The sequence below is a fragment of the Erpetoichthys calabaricus genome, chromosome 1 (assembly GCF_900747795.2).
Source record: "Erpetoichthys calabaricus chromosome 1, fErpCal1.3, whole genome shotgun sequence".
Classification (NCBI taxonomy): Eukaryota; Metazoa; Chordata; class Cladistia; order Polypteriformes; family Polypteridae; genus Erpetoichthys; species Erpetoichthys calabaricus.
Window position 1 is genome coordinate 71,386,352 of NC_041394.2, and position 21,667 is coordinate 71,408,018.

Below are 21,667 nucleotides of genomic sequence, written 5' to 3' on the forward strand. Positions count from 1 at the left end.
CCGTGACTCATTTACCAGTAGGTATATCCTGTAGACGCAGCCTGATTTGTGTGTGAATTCCTCATACTGTCCAATACATAATGCTGCTAAGTGGACTGTCTCGTCTAGGATTGGATCCGCTTCGCAACCGTAACACCGTACCGAAAAAAATCGAGAATGAATAGATGCATACTACTGTATATATAACACCCTTAATCTGATGGAATGCACTGTAAGCATTTTGCTGAGAAGGCAAAAGCAAATTAAAAATCACATGTTAAATCGCCAGGCTCAAGGTGCAGTTTCAATAATGATAAATTAGTCAATCATGCTTTCATAGCGCAAAACGACAATAATATGGTTTAAATTAGATTGTGATAATAGCTAGCGATTAAATACACGATCATTCATTCGCATCATTAAAGCGACTGCATAAAGAAAAAATCAAGGGTCTCTATTCAAGGAGGATCGAAGTGGCGTCAGCTTTCATTCCAAACAGTTTTTTTTTTATTTCTGCATCATCGCTACACTGAACTCAATTAACCACACTACACTCCGATGTCGAAAATGCGCCACAAAATCTGTGTTTAAGTGATATGTGAATCTTCGAAGTTTGTGCTGTCTCTCTCACCTTCCCACTTTGGTGCTTTCATGTGAACATGCGTTCGTAGTTTCAGCTGACATTTGAGACCGCTTGGCGAAAGCAAAATCAGTTAAAGATAAGTTGGGTTTCTTTTTCATAAAAAATAAAACGCAAACTAAACCTATTAGTCATATATGGCATCATTCCAAATACAATTCGAGCACAAAAATGCAGTTTCTGGATGAACTAGTTATTATAATCGAGAGCGGTGAGAGGTCAATTCCGGTAACATTGCTTTCTCTGATCTGTCCTACTTCCAATGGCTTCCCGTGAAATTTCCTACGGGGAAACTTCATAGTTTTTGCTTTTCCCGTAGCTTATGAATATAACAATAGTAGGCCTACAACTTATAGGAAAATGAGGAACAAATGCTTTCTGCTGCTGTGAGTTTCATTCTACGGTACTGCCATCATTTTCAACATTCACTGTTTCTTTTTAATGTAATTGCTTGTTAAAACTGTTCTTTTCAAAATCAGTAAAGAGACTAAGTAGCAAAATAACTAAAAAATACACATTCATCTGTGCATGCTTGTTCATCACTGAGCAGATCTTTCAGTAAAGTGAAAAAAGAAATTACCAGAAAAGAGAGGCTGGAGATTCTAATCCTGAGAATCTATAAAATAGTTAATTTTAGAAAGAAAATAAACTATACAGTATTTGACAGGAATGCATTCTATCTATCTATCTATCTATCTATCTATCTATCTATCTATCTATCTATCTATCTATCTATCTATCTATCTATCTATCTATCTATCTATCTATCTATCTATCTATCTATCTATCTATCTATCTATCTATTGTCACAGATGACACGGGTTGGCTGGTATATGGAAGGACATGGATGGACATGCATCACTGCTGGGTTGGTTACTGATGCCTTTCCTGGCTGGGAGGCCATATTAATGGAAGATCAATGAAAGACAACTTCCCAGGGCTCTGGGCAACACTCTGGTGGAATTCCCATTAGTACTCCCACAGAGCATACTGAGAGATGTAGTCCTGATGTCCAGCCTTGCAGAGGTACCTGGGTGCTCCCCTTGGGAGCTGCTGGGGAACATAATATCTACTTTGGGGGGCCTCCGCCTGACCTGGAAGTGCTTCAGTCATGCAATGCGGTGTGACTTGAAGTGCTCTTGGGTCCAGGATAAAAGAAGCCTCCGTGCCTGCATCTGAGAGTCAGTGTTGAGAGTGGAGCAGGATGACACTTTTCTGGGAGGAGTAAAGAGAAAAGGAAAAAGAAAAGGAAAGGATTTGTTTGTGCTGGGTGGTTGGAAAGGAAGCCTGTGGAAAGGTACTTTTGTTAAATAAAAACATTCACCATGACCCCAGGTTTTATCTGTCTAATTGCGTACGGGGTTAGGGGCTCAGTGGTATCCACTACAGGTTACAATACATATACAGTATGGCAATTCTTTAATATCTTAGCATTAACAACATGATCTATGTTGGGTGTGTTACTGCCTCAAGTGGAGTAGTTTAAATATCTCTGTTGTTCACAAATGAGGGGAAAAGGGATGATGAGATCAACGGACAGATTGAGGTGGCTAGAACAATTATGCGGTCGCTATTCCAGTCTGTAGAGGTGAAGAAGGAGCTGAGTCAGAAAGTGAAGCTCTCGTTTTACCAGTCAATTTTACCCTTACCTATGGTCATGAGCTTTGGGTAATAACCAAAAGAATGAGATCATGGGTACAAGTGGCCAAAATGACCTTTCTCCACAGGGTGGCAGGACTCTCCCTTAGAGATAGGGTAAGAAGCACAGGCATCCAGGAGAAGCTTGGAGTAGAGCCGCTGACCCTCCGCATTGAGAGGAGCCAATTGAGGTGGTTTGGGCAGATAATGTCTCCTGGATGGCTCCCTGTGGAGACCCAACATAACCAGTAGGAAGGAGTCCCTGGGGAAAACCCAGAGCTTGCTGGGAGAGTTATATCTCCCAGATGGCCTGGAAACACCTTGGGATCCTATAGTATGAGTTGACAAGTGTGGCTGGGGAAAAGGGATGTTTGGGCCTCACTGCTAAAACCATTGCCCTCTGTAACCTGGCTTTGGATAAGCAGTGGAAAATGAATGAATGAACATGAACTATCACAAGGGTGCTGTAGAAGAATGAAATCCACAATCAAAATTGTCAGATTAATATAATCTTAGCAACACCAGATAGAAGAAGTATCCCAGTGTTAGACACAATGAGTACCAATATAATGTGCATGACAGATTTTCTAAGGCACAACATGGCAAAAATAGCAGTACAAGTCCAGGATACAACAACAACAACATTTATTTATATAGCACATTTTCATACAAAAAGTAGCTCAAAGTGCTTTACATAATGAAGAAAAGAAAAATAAAAGACAAAGTAAGAAATTAAAATAAGACAACATTAGTTAACATAGAAAAGGAGTAAGGTCCGATGGCCAGGGTGGACAGAAAAAACAAAAAAAAACTCCAGAAGGCTGGAGAAAAAAATAAAATCTGCAGGGGTTCCAGGCCACGAGACCGCCCAGTCCCCTCTGGGCATTCTACCTAATATAAATGAAATAGTCCTCTTTGTAGTTAGGGTTCTCACGGAGTCACTTGATGCTGATGGTCATACAGACTTCTGGCTTTTAATCCATCCATCATTGTTGGAACATCATGGTGCTTTCGGTAGATGGTGGTGGTGCAAGCATACTCCTAGTATAAAGTTAAGAGTAGGAAGTATCAGAATGTGTAGTTAAACTGCAACTCAATAAGCTACAAGAATTGGCTAGAGGACCATTGGACGATCATGGTTAAATTATCATTGTGACTTAAGACGAAATATCTAAAGAATTTACCAAACTTTAAAAAGAGTGCTGGTAATTGGAGACAGTACACAAAATTGTATGGGAAGTATAAATGTTAGGAAGATATATTATGAAAAGGAAAGAATAACCCACAAAATTTAAATTCATGTGGCTTCAGCAGATCAATTCAAAGATGTTGCTTTGAATAAGTTTAGAATGCAGCCATATACTATTTAAAGGATGAACGAATTAAACTTTACTTAATTGCTAGAAATTGTCATGCAGTTACAGTTTTAACTATGCCACTATATCATAATATTCTCAAACCTGGATAATCAAAGAGTGCAGCATCAGTAACAAGAAAGAAACAATTACAGTTATTTTTTTTATTATCCTTAACTAAGCATATTCTGAGGATTACTTCAGGCAGGAGAAGTATTGTATGACTTGAAAGTTGGCAGTGTGACTCTAGTCTACAAGAAGTGAGAGAAAATGAATCACAGTAATTTTAGACCAGTAAGCCTTACTTCTACCCAATGCAAAATTATGAAAATTACATTCAGAAATAAATTGGGAGACCCCCGTGACCCTGTGTTCGGATTCAGCGGGTTGGAAAATGGATGGATGGATAAATTGGAAGACAATTTGTATGAAAATACACTACATATCCAGCACTGGTTTACAAGAATGAGAGTTTGCTATATAAAATTATCTCTAGAACCACACCTTTATAAATATTAATTAAATTTTGTGAATAGATAAACGTTATCCAATGCATATAAAATGTTGGATTATTTTCTATAGCAGTTAGAGTTAATATAGTTAAAATGAATATCCTTCCAAAAATTGTAATCTTTATTTAGAATATTACTATTGTCATAAACACAAAAAAAGAGTCACAAAAAGGTTTGGGGCAGCCACCCGTATATTATTCCTGGCTACAAAAATGGATATTAATAAGATACAGATATGTACAGACTAGAGTCCACAACAGAACTGATTTGCTAGGACAAAAATGGCAGCTTTAAGGGAGAGCAGAGGAAGTGACGTCATCTGTAGGACCAGAACCAGAAGTGGCGGCATTGGGCTCAGGAACAGAAGTGACATCATAATCGGGATCAGGTGGAATTTCCTGTAACTGGTCTGCAGAGAAGTGAGAGAAAGAGTTAGTCCACCCCCTGGTCTGCCATGGAATTACTCTTATTCAGGCCCTTTAGCTGTCTCCCATGTGCATGTGTGTGACACTATACATATTAATAAATACTTATTAAAATTTTTGATTCTGTTATCAGCTGGTGTATATAGAATGAAAAAAGATGATATATTAAAAAACCAACATTACAAAGATCATAAATAGAAGGTGTCATGGCATTGTCCTATTTTCAACTATGGTAATGGGTTGTGAATATTCTTAATTTGAGACAATGGATAGAGGAAGACAGTGCTGAATATGCACCTGCTTGGTTAGATCTGGAAATATATTCTTGGAAGAGTTCCTTTCTGTTTGATCAACTCTGAGTTCCAGTTACTAATAATTTTGCCAATTGACTAGTAAACAGATTGCTTTTCATTCACTCAAAATATGGAACCAATGTACATAATGCTTTACAGGAAAGACACCACTGTCTCCATTACAGTGTAATTTTGTATTCCCTCTTTATAATGTGGGTTGTTTCTTCTGGAAGTATCAATTTAACAATATTTTAGCAAAAATGAATATATTCTGCACATTTTAGGGTATATATGAATGAATAACTGATACAGTATGTGGTTTATGTGACATGATTATTGTGAGATTTTTTTTTCTTATTTCCTTGGACATTTTTCACATAATTTTCCATTATATAGCATAGGTTACCATTGGGTTCTACTATATTACACCTTTTTCTCCCTACTCTATGTGAAAACATTAGACTAAAAATTGTATTGGCCATCACTACAAACTACAAGGGATAAGTAACATTTTAAAATATTCTTTTGGGTTCAATATTCCTTTAAGAATAAAAATAATAATAGAAACTAAAATGTAGGATTATGGTACTTGATAGTAAAAGTACATCCCTCGTAAATCTGCATCACTTTCAAAATGTCAATGGAGAAGCATGGAGATTACCATAAAAAAGTCCCCAGTATACCCCATCTTCATTAGCCTACCAAAACTTCCCACCCCATGCACTTGAAATAACTGTTATGCTTGATAGAATTAAAGTGGAGTAATGGCATGACTATAAATCCACACCCACATCCTGTGAACAGGGAACCTAACAGAGCAGAACTGATTGAAATGAATCCTCACACTTGTGAAATTAAAGCTACCATGTCACACCTTCCTATCATGCAGAGGCAACAACACCTCCGACAAACTTAAGTTTTGGCTGGGGGGAAGCCAATTAGGCAAATGCAAATTTAGACCATAGTTTTTGTTTATTTTTAATTAATGAGCACAGTAGGGCAACAATCTAAAGCTTCATATAATAAAAAATAAACAATCTACAATATTATAGGCTTCTTGTTGAAAATCATCTTTACAAAGTTCAGCTACCAAAAATTATTATTTTGGTTCATAATATTAGGACACAATGCCCACAGAAGGAGTTTGTAAACCACCCACCTTGGTACTGTGAAAAGTAAAACTTGTGTGTTTATACCACTATGCACACTCAATCTACTAATTTTATGATACATAATGGATCAAATATAAAATGAAATACCCACCAGCAGAATGAGTTCACTATGTTTAAATAACAATAAAAAAATAAAATACTCTTCAACACCTTAAGAACAGAACCCAACACACTCCTCGCTCAAATCTAATACTCTCCATGTAAAACTGAGCACCATCTTTAGCTTTAGGTGCAACAACAAAATGCATTGTTTGGAATCTTTGAAACAGCTAATTACAAAGAAATGGTGACCCTGTTACTACTCCTATTTAAAAGAAACAGTTGAGCGTGCCTCATCTCACAATTAGCTGTCTCAGCTGCGCTTTATTGTCTGATTAAAAAGCTTCCCGGTGAAGTATTGTATCACTCTATTAAGACAGATGATCAATTCAGATTCTGTTTTTTTTTTTTTTTTTTTTTTATTAATTTTTATTGTAATCATTCCATACAAATAGATCAATTTATAACCAAACAAATTAAAGACAAATCAAACCCCACCCCTGAGAAGGAGAGCTTAGCTAAAGGAGAAATGCTTAGGGCTTTTTAATAAGACAACAATAAGCAAAGGAAAGGGAGAAATAAATATATATGTAAATAAGAGATGGAGAAGGGAATTAAATGCGATAATAGTTATTTCTCTTATTCTAAAATAATATTGATCAGATCCTGCCAGGTTTTGAAAAAAATTTGTACAGATCCTCTAACTGAGAATTTGATTTTTTCCAATTTCAAATAATATAAAACATCGGTTTCCCACTGACTTATCAGAGGAGAGTTAGGATTCTTCCAATTTAACAGAATAAGTCTGCGTGCCAAAAGTGTAGTGAATGCAATCACCGTTTGCTTGTCCTTTTCCACTTCAAGTCTGTCTGGAAGAACACCGAACACAGCTGTTAATGAGTTAGGAGGGATTGTGATACCAAGGCTGTCTGAAAGGCACTTAAAAATTTTTGTCCAAAATTATGTTAATTTGGTGCAGACCCAGAACATGTGACCCAGTGAGGCAGGAGCTTGGTTGCAGCGTTCGCAGGTTGGATCTTGCCCTGGAAACATTTTGGACAGTTTTAAGCGAGACAGATGAGCTCGATACATAATTTTTAGTTGAATAATTCTATGCTTTGTGCATATGGAGCTCGAGTGAATTCTCTGCTTTGCTACCTTCCACTCCTTTTCTGATATATTGATTAAGAGATCTTCTTCCCAATGTCCTCTTGGATCTTTGAAAGGTAGGGACTCTAATAGGATTTTATATAATGCAGAAATGGTGTTTAATTCCTCGGCAATGAGTAGTATTTTTTCCAGCATTGTGGAGGGTGCGAGGTGGGGAAAATCAGGCAATTTCTGTTTAACAGGCCTGGTCCGCAATAGAAATAAAATCCTGTAGTACTTCTTTATACTCCCTGCTCTGCTCTCCAATAAATGCAAGTTATCACAAATATACTAATAACCCAAATGTGCTTTACTCACTTAGAATATGGAACCAAATTAGAAAGCATTTTAAGATGGAAAATCTTTTATCGGTGGCACCTCTGCAAGAAAACCACCTCTTTCAACCCTCACAAACATATCCAGTTTTTAATACCTGGAAAAGTTTTGGGATTAAAATGCTCAGAGATCTTTATATAGACAACATATTTGCATCTTTTGAACAATTACGTTCAAAATTCAACCTCCCAGCTACACATTTCTTTCACTATCTTGAAATTAGAAATTTTGTTAAACAGAAATTGTTAAACAGATTCTGTTTTTAAAAATAGTCTTGGCTTTGTCAGCTGTAGAAAAGAAGTACTTAATCGTTTTTTGTATACTTTGTACAGTACTGGTTTTGTAAAAATTGCTTTGCATAAGCAAAACTACTTAATACTATGAGCAGCATGGTGACAAAGTGGTCAGTGCTGCTGCCTCACAGCTCTAGTGACAAAAGACTTAGATTCTGGCTGCTGTTTCTTGCCAAGTAACAAAGATGGGCTTCAATCTAAATTGGTCTGTTTTGAACGAATGTGACTAAAGGTATAACCATTACAGTAGATTGCACTCCTGGTCATGTCTGTCCTTGCCTTGCACCTGATGGTTCCAGGGTAATGGAATAAGCAAGTTCAGAAAGTGGATTCTTAACAGTTAGAACGTGGCTGATGATTTATCCATCAGTCTATAGATGTAGTCCTAGATCTGATGATAGTCCTTTGCAGTCTACAATTGTCATGCAGATTTGCACAGAACTGACCATTTAGAGCAAGGCTCCTCAGTTACATACTGGAGGGCCACAGTCATTGTAGGGTTTTGCTTTAACAAATTTCTTAACTGTAACCCATTTAATTACTACTAAAGCAATATGTTTTTTCAGGGGGTTAGTTTTAGTTAACTTGTTTGTTATGATTCAGAACCCTTAATTGCCTATTTTATTTTTAAACAGCTGCTTTTAGGTTTTAATTGTTGCCTGTTTTCTTCACCAGCCATTAGATAACAATGAGGTGCAAATGACAAAAGGAACCACCAGCTCTCCAGTTAATGTGCTTCCATTTTAAAATGTGCATATGAATCCTGAAGACTTTGTGTTAATACGATTTTTTGAAATAAATGAAGAAGAAAGAAAGAACCTAGAGGTACAAATCTGTTCTAGACCACAGAACATATAGATAACGTCCTCAGAAAATAAAACAAATTCTACAATGTGATAAAGATTTGTCTTAGAGGAATGAAAGCACCATCAAGCCATATAATTAAATACCAAGTTTCATTATCTGCTAGACCTGGATAATTATGAAAATGGTTGGAATGAAAACCTGCAGGCACAGTGGCCTTCCAGGACTATAATTTTGGACCCCTGATTTAAAGTCTTTTCAAGCTGTGAGTCAAACTCAGTCTTCTTAAGCTGTGAAGCAGTAGCACTAATCACTGTGCCGCTATGCCAGAAGACAACTCACCAAAGCACAAAAGCCTTTAGAAGAGTGGACTGATCAAGCATACTGTATATTTTTTAAGTTGTGCTTCAGGTTTACATGATTTTTAGCTGTTGATTAAAAAATGTAATTGAAGTAAATATTGAACTCGGTGTCCTCTCATTCCATATTGTTCATCTCATATCTATTCATTTTCAAAACCACTCAATCCTGTTCAAGGTCACAGGGGCAAGCCTCTACTCTGGCTCTCATCATGCGCAAGACACAAAATAATCAACCCTGGTCTGGTCACCAGTTCCCCAAGGGCACATTCATGCATACAACCTCCCTCAAATATCTTTGGCATATTGCTTAATATAAAGAGACTAGAGAATATGCCCAATTGCAAAAACATCACATTCCTTAGAGCTTGGATGTTGTTAAGGCACCATTACCTTTCATAGATTAAGCTTCTTATAGAGTCTGCCAAATAAAAATTAAATAAACTCACATCCCTTTTCTAAATCATCTCCTTCCATCACAGCGAAGAAATGGGAAAAAATATGTTTTCAATATATAATAAATATATAATAGATTGATGAAACAAAGGAGTCAATTAAGTAGATTCTTATTTATTACTTTAATATATTTTACATCAATTGCCAGAGCATGTGTTTTGCAATACATTTTACACCATAAATGCTTTTAAAATTGTTTTTAGTATCATTAATGTGAATTCTGTTTTTCTCAGAAAAGTTATAACTACGATGTGATAGGGCCCCAGAGTATTGACTCATTTTAAGCCACCTTAGCCAGTACCATTAGTTGAGAGTGGGCTCCCTGTGGGATCAATTATATAGTTTGTGAAACTCTGTCACACTTTGATTTTGTCTGACCCCTTCATAATGTGTGACAAGCCATTAAGGATCACTTGCCCCAAATTTCAGACCCTGACCTCCTACACCACTCCAGATCTGTAAGATGTAGAAATTGTACACTGAAAATGTTTACAACACTATGAAATAATGGAAGCTGAAATAAAATCCTATAGTATAAAGCTGCATAATTTATACTTTTCCATATTCATGTTTAAAGATAAATTGTGCCTTATCAAGTATAAAGTTGATAGGCTGCATTAATTATTCATGTATCACGTTCTCATGCAATGTGAGGGTTTATTGTGAGGTGAGTGTGGGTGAAAACGACAGAGTGCATAGAACAGAGTACTGCATTACAATTCTGAAAATCTGTCACTCCCGTGATTACCTTGAAATGAACAAATGCTGTTATGCTTACTTACCTTTGGAAGAAAATACACATTTAAGATTAAAAGATGGGTGGTCAGAAGATGCAAAACATGTTGAGGATTTAAATTAACATATGCAAATGCCAAAGTAAACATGTAGAAGGTTAGAATACAGAATATTATTAATAGTAAATTCTAATAATAGATTAATTTCTAGCATCGTATTGAAAATATCCATGCTGCTTCCTTCACTGGAACACTTATTATAGAGTGGCCAAAATAATATGACTAATAAGAATTCTATCCGTTTTGTAGAACACTTTATTTAATTGAGGAATAATTCTAGCTTTTAATTGAACAACTTTACTGATTATATACCTTATTTTTATTTTTGTGCACTCATTCTTCTATCCACCCATCCATTAACTGATAACTCTTGGTCATATTTCAGGGTCATGAAGGGACCAGCACCTACCTTGTTATATTTTAAGATCATGAGGGGACCAGCAGCTATCCCAGGAGTATTGGACACATGGCGGAAACCAAACCTATCTTTTGCAGGGACTACTTAATATTCACAATTATCCTAAAATCTATGAATGTGGGATGTGGATGTAGAAGGACAATAAACTTCCAGAGACACAGGAAAAATGTGGAGACACCACATTGACTGTACCAAGAATGTAAGCCCAGGACTCTTGAACTATGCATTTATCATCATGATTTGTTCAACACCATGTAAAGATAATCCTGCAAGGGTTTGGACCATCACATTGGAATGATGGTTTACATCATTGTCTCAGATATCATGGGACTTAGGGTCTTTCCTCAGTTCACGCTGTACCTGTGTGGAGTTTGCACATTTTCACCACGTCTGTGTTTCTATTACCCAGTTTTCTCCTACAGCATGTGCATGTTAGGATAATCTGCAGTGACACATTCACCCAGTGTGAGTTTCTTTGTCTGTGTCTGAAATAGAGACTAGCTTTTTTGTTTCAGTCATGGTCCTTTGCTAGCTGCTCACTTTTTCAGAGTGTATATTTTGCTAGCTTTCTAAACTTGAGTAAGGCAGGTTGCATCAAGCAACTTCTAGTTATTTGCGTGGTCAGTTTAGTCACAAGGACCAATTACTCTCTGAAACAGCACTTTCTGAAAACTACTGACTTTTAGCATTGTGGTTGAAACAAGCTGAATGTTGATTAGAACACTGCTGACACTGCAGTTTATAGGGCTTACTTTCCGGTATGTGGTGGACAGACAGCTGACCTTCAAGCTATAAAGAGGAAGGGCCTGCATACATTTTAGGTTCTGCACATGTGCAATTGAAAGGCTCCTAGATTGCTAGGGACTCTGAGTGGCTGCACTCATTTGGAGGTTTCACTTCACTTCAATTTCATTTGAATCCTCTTATTTAGGTCAGGGTCACAACAGCCCAAGGATTCCTATCTCCAACAACTTTTTAAAGATCCTCCTGGGGCTTTCCAGACATTCCTTGTTTAGTCAAGAAATGTAATACTAGGAGCACATTCAGAATTTGGATCTGATCCCAATGGCCTGTACCTGTTAATAATTCCTCATATTAGGTCTCTTCACTATGCTCCAAAACCACCTAAATTCGCAACTCTTAATCCACTGAAGTACTAGTTGTTCTTGGTGGTCATTCTGCATTGCACAGCTCTTTGCCTTAATTTTGGTTGTTTGTACTCTCAGTCTCAGTCTTACAGTTGTAGCACCCGGACGGGGCTCACGCCCGGCCGGGATGCCCAGGAGGACAGGAGGAGGGCTCATTCCTCCTCCAGAACGCGAGGGGGGCATCCGCCCTGGTTGTATTGGAGGCCACAGGTACAGAGCTTGGAAGCTCTACCCTGTAGGGGCCTGTGGCCACCGCCAGGGGGTGCCCTGATGCCTTGGGGCCCCTGGACCCCAGCACTTCCACCACACCCAGAAGTGCTGTGGGGAAGAGAAGAAGGGACACCCGGAGTGCTTCCGGGTACACAGCCGACACTTCCGCCACACTGGGGAGTGCTGGTGGAAGATTGCCGGGGAGCACCTGGAGCACATCCGGGTGTGTATAAAAGGAGCCGCCTCCCTCTAGTCATTGACAAGAGTCGGGAGGAAGAAAGATGATGTCGGGAGGACGGCAAGGAGGCGGCCTGAAGAGAGAGAAGGCACTGTTGAAAGGCCAGGACTTTGGGGTCTTTGGGGTTTGTGAGCACAATAAGGACTGTGTAAATACTGTAAATAAATGTGTGTTGGGTGACATGAGCGTGTCTGCCTGTGTGTGTCCGAGCCAGTTCCCACACAGTCAATACTGTACCTAGAAATTCTGACCATATGTAAGGATAGGGCCTGTAGATTGACCAATAAATCAAAACTTCATCCAAAAATGTAGCTCCCCTTCATCACCACTACAACATGCACAAGACTGCTGCTGCCACTGCACCAGTTCATTGATCTGTCTCACAGTCCCTTCTACTCTCACCTGTAGGCAAAAACCTGGCTACTTAAACTCAATTAATTGGGATAGACTCTTACCTTTTAACCTGTCTCAGTGTCTATGCTATCCATTCAACATTGAAAAGGCACAAAGCCAAAACATACCCACAATATCTAGTGCTTTCAGAATTTTCATTTTGGTCCCATGCATCCCGATGACCTAATATGGAGCTTTTTAATCACCACAGCAACTTCATCCACAGAGTTTATCTTCTCTCCAATAAGTGCCACAGACTGCTCTTCTAAGGGCATATCCACCAAATTTAGGAGCTCTAAAATGCCCAAGTGTATCTATAAATGGTTCCGGCCATTGAATGGCTGGATCCTGCCACCAGAATAGGCTTCAATCCCTTGCAACCCTGAATTGAATTAAATGAGTTTGCATATGTTATGTTATATCATCATACTTAGTTTCCTTTTCTGGGTCATAGTTGGCTGGAGGCTAACCCAGCATTATTGGGTACAAGGCAGGAACTAGCCCTGGACGGGATGCTGATCCATTCATGGACATGGACACACACTCATTCCAGACCAAATGAAAAATGCCAAATTAGATAAAATTTTGGGTCTTTGATACTTGGGAATAAAATGGATTAAACCTCCAATAACATGTCATGAATATGCAAACAACACAAATTGCAATTGAATTGGGAATTGAACAAAGGACCTTGGAGCTGAGACACAGCAATTAATTCTGATTTAATAAAATTACTTAGTGTTGTGCTAGAAAGAGGCATACTGCAATTGTGTAGGCAAGCAAAGTGAAAGACAGGGGATGATTGAGTGAAGAGAGGCACCAAGATGGAGGTGCAGGGAATAAGGGCCAGAAGGAGGCCAAAGAAAATCTGGTTGGAGGAGGTGTTGGATGATATGAAAAGAAAAGATCTCATTCCAAAGGATGTTGAAGACAATGGGGAGTAAAAAAAAAGTTCTAGTGGAAACTGACTAACCTGGGTAAACCCAGAAAACGGCAGTTAACCCAGTGATGGTAGTAATAATGTGTAATAAAGGCACTATATTGCACCCGACCCAGCACAGACTCACATGGAGGCACGTGTAAAAGCACTAAGAAAACATTTATTTTCTTCAAACGTGGGACACGTCTTCCCCGTGTCCCACTGGCCCTACATAGTCCAAATGTCACAAGCAACACCACCACACTCCCTTCTGACACCTCTGGCACCACCACCACCACCACCACTCCCACTCCTCTTGTCTAGCTTTGTCCTCCTCCTCCCGAGTCTGGCCACATAAGTGGTGGTTGCTGGCCCTTTTTTATAGCCGGAAGTGCTCCAGGTGCATGATCACCTGTTTCTGGTTGCACCTCCGGGTGGGGCTGAAGACTCGTCCAGCCAGGCTCAGGGACCCATACAGCACCCCCTGGCGGCCACCCCAGATCTCAACAGGGCTGTGGAGAACTCCATCTCCCATGGAGCCCTGCAAGAAGCTTAGGCACCACCATCAGACAGGGAGGCTGCCACCAAGGGTCCCGGGGGTTACATCAAAGAGGTGTCCCGGCCAGGCATGGGACCCGGCCGTCCGCCGCAAATAATAATAAAAATAATTTATTATTAAAGAACAACAAGGTTTGCACATGGGTTCACCCTGCTGTCCCACAGCTTCTTTTTTTCTTTTTTTACTCTGGTCTTCTTCTCAAAGACATTCATGTTAAGTTAGCAGATGACTCCTCTTATGACAGCCTTTGGGTATCTATATGCACCCTATGAATGACTACTTTGCCATTATAGATGATTCCTACTTTGAGTCCAGAGTTCCTGAGGTAGTCTTCGATTACTCACTATTGAATAACTCAGTTTAGAAAAGGGATGGGAAGGTGTACTATTCACAAAATCACAATGACAATAGGCAACTAGGATTAATTAGGGTCAAAATGTGTTTAGGAGGGTGAGCTGGTTTTTAAATATGTGAAGGCAGAAATAGGCAGTAGAGGATTGTCTCATCTCCATTTGCCACATTTTGTTTGCTTCTTCTCTGTTTCTCTTGCTGCCTGGAAAGTATCCTGCAACCTATGACCCTAACCTGGATATAGCAGTTATAGAAATCATACAGATAATCATGATGGCTATTACAGCCTATGTAGGGTTATTCCAAAAACTGTTGCCCTCTTACATCTCCATACGCAGACATTATGTAAATGGATTTAAATGGAGTGAAGCTTTTAACAATTGGCAGAACTGCCAGGGTTGCTGAAGTGTTAATTGTAATAAGAAACTCAGCAAAGTTTCATTTTTAAGCTTCATTTTGTATGTGCCAATGAACTCATTTTGGGGATGAGGCACATGAAAGATGACACAGTACATGTGGCATTGTCATAACTGATAACAGCATTAGTGTTCAAATCTCTATAAGTGAAGACCACAGCTCAATGATAAGAGTGTTTACTTAATAAAGACAAAACATCACTCAAAAGGATGACTCAAGTGGAGACAAACCAATAGTCAAGTGAAGCTGAACTGACACAACTGGAATCTTCTTTTTCACTTCAGATCACCACTGTTGCATGGATATAAAATGATCTGCAGTATCTTTGTGATGTGGGAGTGACATTCTTGTCTTAAACTACACTTCTTCAAATCAACAAGCCATTATAAAATTATCTAGTTCAGGGTTATGTGGGCCTGCAACAGGTGCAAAGCAGTAAGCAACTCTGTATAAGGTGCATTTCAGGGTCACCGAGTACCTTTATATAAATGTCTTTAGGAAGGGGGAATAAACTGGCATTTTAACAAAAACACCACAGAGACACAGGGAGAACGTGTAAACTCCACCAAGGAAGTGACAGAATTGGGACTTGAACACCACCTTTTTAGCTGCAAGGTAGCAAACCAAACGTCTGCACCACTACACCACCCTTTTAAAAATTGCAGCATACAACAGTTTTGTAAAAGAACTGAAGGAGTTTTGTTAAGTAGAATTACAGCTTACAAAATTGGTAGAAAACACGTGTGGATGCAAACCAATGCTGTTCATTTACAGGCCCCATTCACATATGGAGGCTGTTGCAAACACTTACAGTTACAGTGGCAAGTTGAAATCATGTCTCAACAAAGTTGGTGTCCAGTATCCCAGAAAGTTCACACAGCCAATTTCCCCAGTCAGGATCTAATGTTATTCCTAGGACTTTACTAGTTCTGCTTATTTGTAAATAAGGGTGGAAATTTGCTTGGTCAAGCAGGTAAAACATCATGCTGGCCATGTAGAAGACAGGCTGATGTCACAGTGGGTGACCCAGTTACAAGAGAGGTGGGCTATGACTAGTTTATAACTAGTATGATAGTTTTGGAAGTTGGTTGCTTGTTTGGGAGTGTAAGTAGCAACTGGGAACCACTGCAATAAAGAAGCTGCTCTGTCAGATACTTGATGAGAAAATTATTAATAGTAGTAATTAAGTATTATTAATTATTACTGAACACAAACACATGTAGCTGTCTTCACAGAAACATCCATACTGGTTAATAAAAACATTCTGTTCAAAGAGCATAAGCTACTGTATATGCTCAGGTGACATTGAAGCCACACAGTGAAATTTGTCCAAAGGAAACTACACTTTGTGGCTTTTCTTGAATGATGCATGATGTAATTAATTTGTCAATGGCAGCACTAGACCCTACTAACTCACTCGATATGTAAATTTTGAGTGTTTCTCTTTTGAATTATTAATCAAATGAATGAAAAAAAAAAAAAAAAAACTGTTTTGCGTTCACCTTAATGCTATGTGACTAAAATGCTAACTACTAATAAGCTTCAATTGCATCTAGGTGACTCAAGTACACTGTACATAAAATCAAGTTGTACTGAAAATATTAAGACAGCACAGTAATAAGGAGGCTGCTGTTCATGTTTCAAAGCACCATGAAACTGGGGTCAAATTCTACATGAGCCAGCATCTATATTTGTTTTGCATTTCCTCCTCATGCCAAGGAATTGAATGCCATTTGATTTAGAAAATCAAAAATGGTCTGCTATGGTAATGTATATGTATATGTGAAATAATAACACTCCACCCATGGTTGGTTCCATGCCTTGCATCGCTGAGATAGAAGATAGCCTCTGCAAGGCAAATTGAACACTGCTTGTCCAAAAAATGAAAAATATGGAGCAATGGGGCAAAGGGAGACAGAGAGTCAGTTTTCATCTCTCTCTCTCTCTATACATATATAATCCAATGTCTCTCTGCATGTCTGTCCGCTTTTCACAAGAGAACAACTTAGTGGATTTAGATCAGGTTTTTTTTCTATAACTTGCTTGATCATTCTGGTTAATTTTGCGACTTCTCTCATTGCGCTATATATCATAGTTCGCTTGTGGTACCAATTTACTTGTGCAAATCTGAGAGAGACACAGTGGGCTGAGGGAATGGGGCCTCCTCACTCATGCGCCAGCCTCAGGGTGTGTACCTTACTTCCACTTAGCTAATGAATGAGAGAACTACTTAATGGATTTAGATCGAGTTTTTTTCTACAATTTGCTTGAACATTCCAGTTGATTTTGTGACTTCTCTCATCACACTAAGAATCATAGTTTGCTTGCAGGAGCGATATATTCACACTAATCCAAGACAGAGGCTGCAGGCTGAGGGAAGGGGGAAGCGTGACGTCAGGAGTGGGGAGCCGGGCAGGACCCTCCTCACTGTCCTGTTTCACTACTACGTGGGCGGAGACGCGGGGGACGGCTAGTTTATATATAAAGATAAACACAACTGTAGTGTTGAGCGTTTTCAAAAACATTAAGGATTCCTTCCCACTTACCTAAACACTTTGCACGTGGAAAAGTTTAAGCTCTCCTTGGTAAGCACACACACAAGGTAATCTAGCTCTTGATACTTTTCATCTGCAGGTCATAAGGCTATTCAACAGCCACTCATACTGACAAATGCTTGAATGAACCTGATGAGTGTTTCTTGTGCATATCATATGATGCTTTTAATGCATGGTCTTGCATTGACTGTCTGTTGTTTGTGTTGCACTAATTTAACTATCCTGTTAGAGACATGCAAGCATGAATGTCAATGTTTTATGTACACATTGAATTTGAACTTGGCAGGTATGAACAACGCAATTTCACTAAGTATTTAGATAGATAGATAGATAGATAGATAGATAGATAGATAGATAGATAGATAGATAGATAGATAGATAGATAGATAGATAGATAGATAGATACTTTATTAATCCCAAGGGGAAATTTACATACTCCAGCAGCAGCATACTGATACAAAAAGCAATATTAAATTAAAGATTGATAACAATGCAGGAAAAAAACAGACAATAACTTTGAATAATGTTAATGTTTACCCAGGTTGGAATTGATGAGTCGCATAGTTTGGGGGAGGAACGATCTCCTCAGTCTGTCAGTGGAGCAGGACAGTGACAGCAGTCTGTCGCTGAAGCTGCTCCTCTGTCTGGAGATGATACTGTTTAGTGGATGCAGTGGATTCTCCACAATTGATAGCAGCCTGCTCAGTGCCCGTCGCTCCGCCACAGATGTCAAACTGTCCAGCTCCATGCCTACAAAAGAGCCTGCCTTCCTCACCAGTTTGTCCAGGCGTGAGGCGTTCTTCTTTTTAATGCTGCCTCCCCAGCACACCACCGCATAGAAGAGGGCACTCGCCACAACCGTCTGATAGAACATCTGCAGCCTTCTAAGGAAATATAACTGGCTCTGTCCTCTCTTGCACAGAGCATCAGTATTGGCAGTCCAGTTCAATTTATCATCCAGCTGCACTCTCAGGTATTTATAGGTCTGCACCCTCTGCACACAGTCACCTCTGAAGATCACAGGGTCCATGAGGGGTCTGGGCCTCCTAAAATCCACCACCAGCTCCTTGGTTTTGCTGGTGTTCAGGTGTAGGTGGTTTGAGTTGCACCATTTAACAAAGTCCTTGATGAGGTTCCTATACTCCTCCTCCTGCCCACTCCTGATGCAGCCCATGATAGCAGTATCATCAGCGAACTTTTGCACATGGCAGGACTCTGAGTTGTATTGGAAGTCCGATGTATATAGGCTGAACAGGACCAGAGAAAGTACAGTCCCCTGCGGCGCTCCTGTGTTGCTGACCACAATGTCAGACCTGCAGTTTAGGATGGCTAATATGGTTTAAATCAGATAAAGAACCTACTATGTGTCCCTGAGCAAGTCAGATAATCTGCGTACACAAATACACAAAAACATTACCCCTTTCTAACACTATAAATTATCTCTTCCTACTGCTTTGGATAAAAGTGTCACCTTAATAAGTGAATGAAAATGTAATATTGGAATTATGCAGTGGTTAGCCCAGGGAACTTGGAGCTTGAGGGGTTTGAGTATGAGTCCTGTCCAAGCAAGAATATATGGTTTCTCTTGGAGCCACAGGTTCATCTCACATCCCAAACACGTGCCTGTTAGATTCATTGGTTTGAGATGATTGAGCATAATTGTGAACTTCCTTAGGATAATATGCCCTCAAGTAATGGTTTGCACCCAGCATTGCTGTGAATGCTCTCTTATCACCCTGTAATAGAAGAAGCAGGTTCAGAAAAAATTAAGGAATCATATGGAGCCATGCTGAATTCACCTGCTATGGACATTTGCAGAGCACCTTGATAAGGCCTTAAAGCCAACTAAATGCATTAAACATGTGTAGCATCACTCCAAATACACTTTGTCCACAAAGATACCATTTTTGGTTGACAAGGTTATTTTTATGTACATTTTATATTATTGACTAAGGTAAGAGGTTTTAGTAATCAGGCTGCAGCAGTAATCACTGCACCAGCATACCACCCAAGCAACCCATTCTAAAACATATTCTAATTACTGAAGGAATGTAATCTCATTTTTTTCTCACCTGCGTTTTCATTCCACAGTTGTCGAGGAAAACAGGAACCAAACATGGATGAGCCAGGCACCTGTCCATTGCAGAGTTCACTCACACTCACCCACCCTGGAGCAATTTATAAGAGGCAATTGACTAGCACACATATCTTTGGGATGTGGTGGGTGAAAATTGGAGTACGCCGAAAACCCCACATCAGCACAAAGAAAACATGCAGGCTTTATACAGGTCTCCAGAGTTTGAGTTGTGAGGCAGCAGTACTGTCTGCTGTAACTGTCTGCTGTGCAAACTGTAAATATAATCTGTCTCAAACGGAATGTCGCCATCAAGGAAAAACCACTGTGGATCACCATGACGACCAGCTTACAGGAAGACCAATACAAATCAAAGACTAGCAGCACACTACCTCAACCAGTAGTCACATCATAAGTCAGGGAAAACTTATTAAAGCAACTTATGCTGTGTCTGTGGGAGAAAATATGGAGCAAAAACATTAGTCATTAAAACGTTTAATACTAGACCCAACAAAATCCATTATGACTAACACGCACAGGTCCTCTCACACAAACACTCCAATATTGTTTAGTCAATGTTCGTTGAAAGTCCAGCAAGGGAGTAATGTGATGCCCTTTAATTCCCCTCCAAACCCTAAATAAACCCAGTAGGCAATAATAGCAACTGACAACCTCCTCAAGAACATCTGGTCCAGGTGTTTATTTCAGCAAGTGGTACCTTCTCTCGCTTGGCAACAGACTGAAAAGGAAGTATGTTGTGATAATTGAAATATCTGTTTAAACAGTCTTTATCTACTCACCACTTCTGAATCTGATATTGTTCTGGTTCAAATTTCCAGCTACTCTTTTGTTCCCAAGTGCTTTTGTACTGTATGTTTGTTTTACTGCTGTCTAATTAATCTAGATTCATACAAAGCCACAAAATGGTCTGCCTTTTTTGGCCATCACCTTCAGCTTAAATCCAACCTTTTATGTCAAAACAGAGACCCAACAAATAACTTCATGTGAGCATTCTGAGCTTAGCAGTCCAAAGCCCCTTTAAAGCATATTAAGTCAGTAAATCTGATGCTGCATTCACAAATTATGGCAGTTTTCAGAATTTGCACTTCTGGTCTTATACAGTATTCCACACATAAGGCAATTACACAAAAACAAAACAAAAAGAAAGTGAACTAAATGTATTAAAAGTGTCTTTGCATCACTCCATATACAATTTAACCACATCAGTACCTTTTCTGACTGATCAAGTTTTTTTTTTTTATTTTATATTATTGACAGAGTTGAGAGAATAGCAATATGCTATAACTCCGAGAATTCCTTTAAATTTTGTTTTTTTTCCAAAGTGTCTGACTGGATGCTACAGTACCACCTTGAAGGGGTTTCATATGAAATGTCTGATAGGGAAACACTTGCCTCCTGTCTTAGCATGTGAGTTGCTAAACTCAGATGAGGTGTAAGTGGCTGCTCACTGTCCATTGAAACAGGGCTTAGTGGAGGAGACACAGAGCAGCTACACATCTGGAAGAGAGATTAGGACAGGGAGGTTACAGTTTGACACTTGGCTTTTAAACCCCAAGCCTGATACTTCAATCCCTAATTCAAACTTTACTTTGTAACCCCAAGCAGATTGCTTAATCTGTCGTACCTAATTGTGAAAACGACAAGAAAAAACTTGCGCTATACCTTTTTAATTGTAAAGTCTTTTGGACAAGGTGCTATGAAATTAAATTTAAATTATAAGCAAAAATAAGCGTGTTCTTTAGAGAACAAGTAGGCAAGCCATCCAACTGTAATTGTTTATCATTCCTTTTTATCTTTAAACTTAACATCAAATTATCATATTTATTCAATTCAGAGCAATGAGAAACTATTTTTTTTAATTATTTGATCTGCAAATTTGCACCTCAACTGCTTTATGTTAACTACTCTTTTCTATACGTTTGTTTTTATTTGTATCTTTAATAAACATTTTATTTTGTACAACTTAAATCTGACTACTTTTTCTTGATCACAGTGTTCTCTAGAAGACAGTCAATTACAACAACCACTGCAGTTACAAAGAGAAGGTATTACAGTTGGGAAAACCGTGCAGCATAGCTCTGTGTTAAATAGTAGGCTGCATCTAACTTTAAAGATGGGAG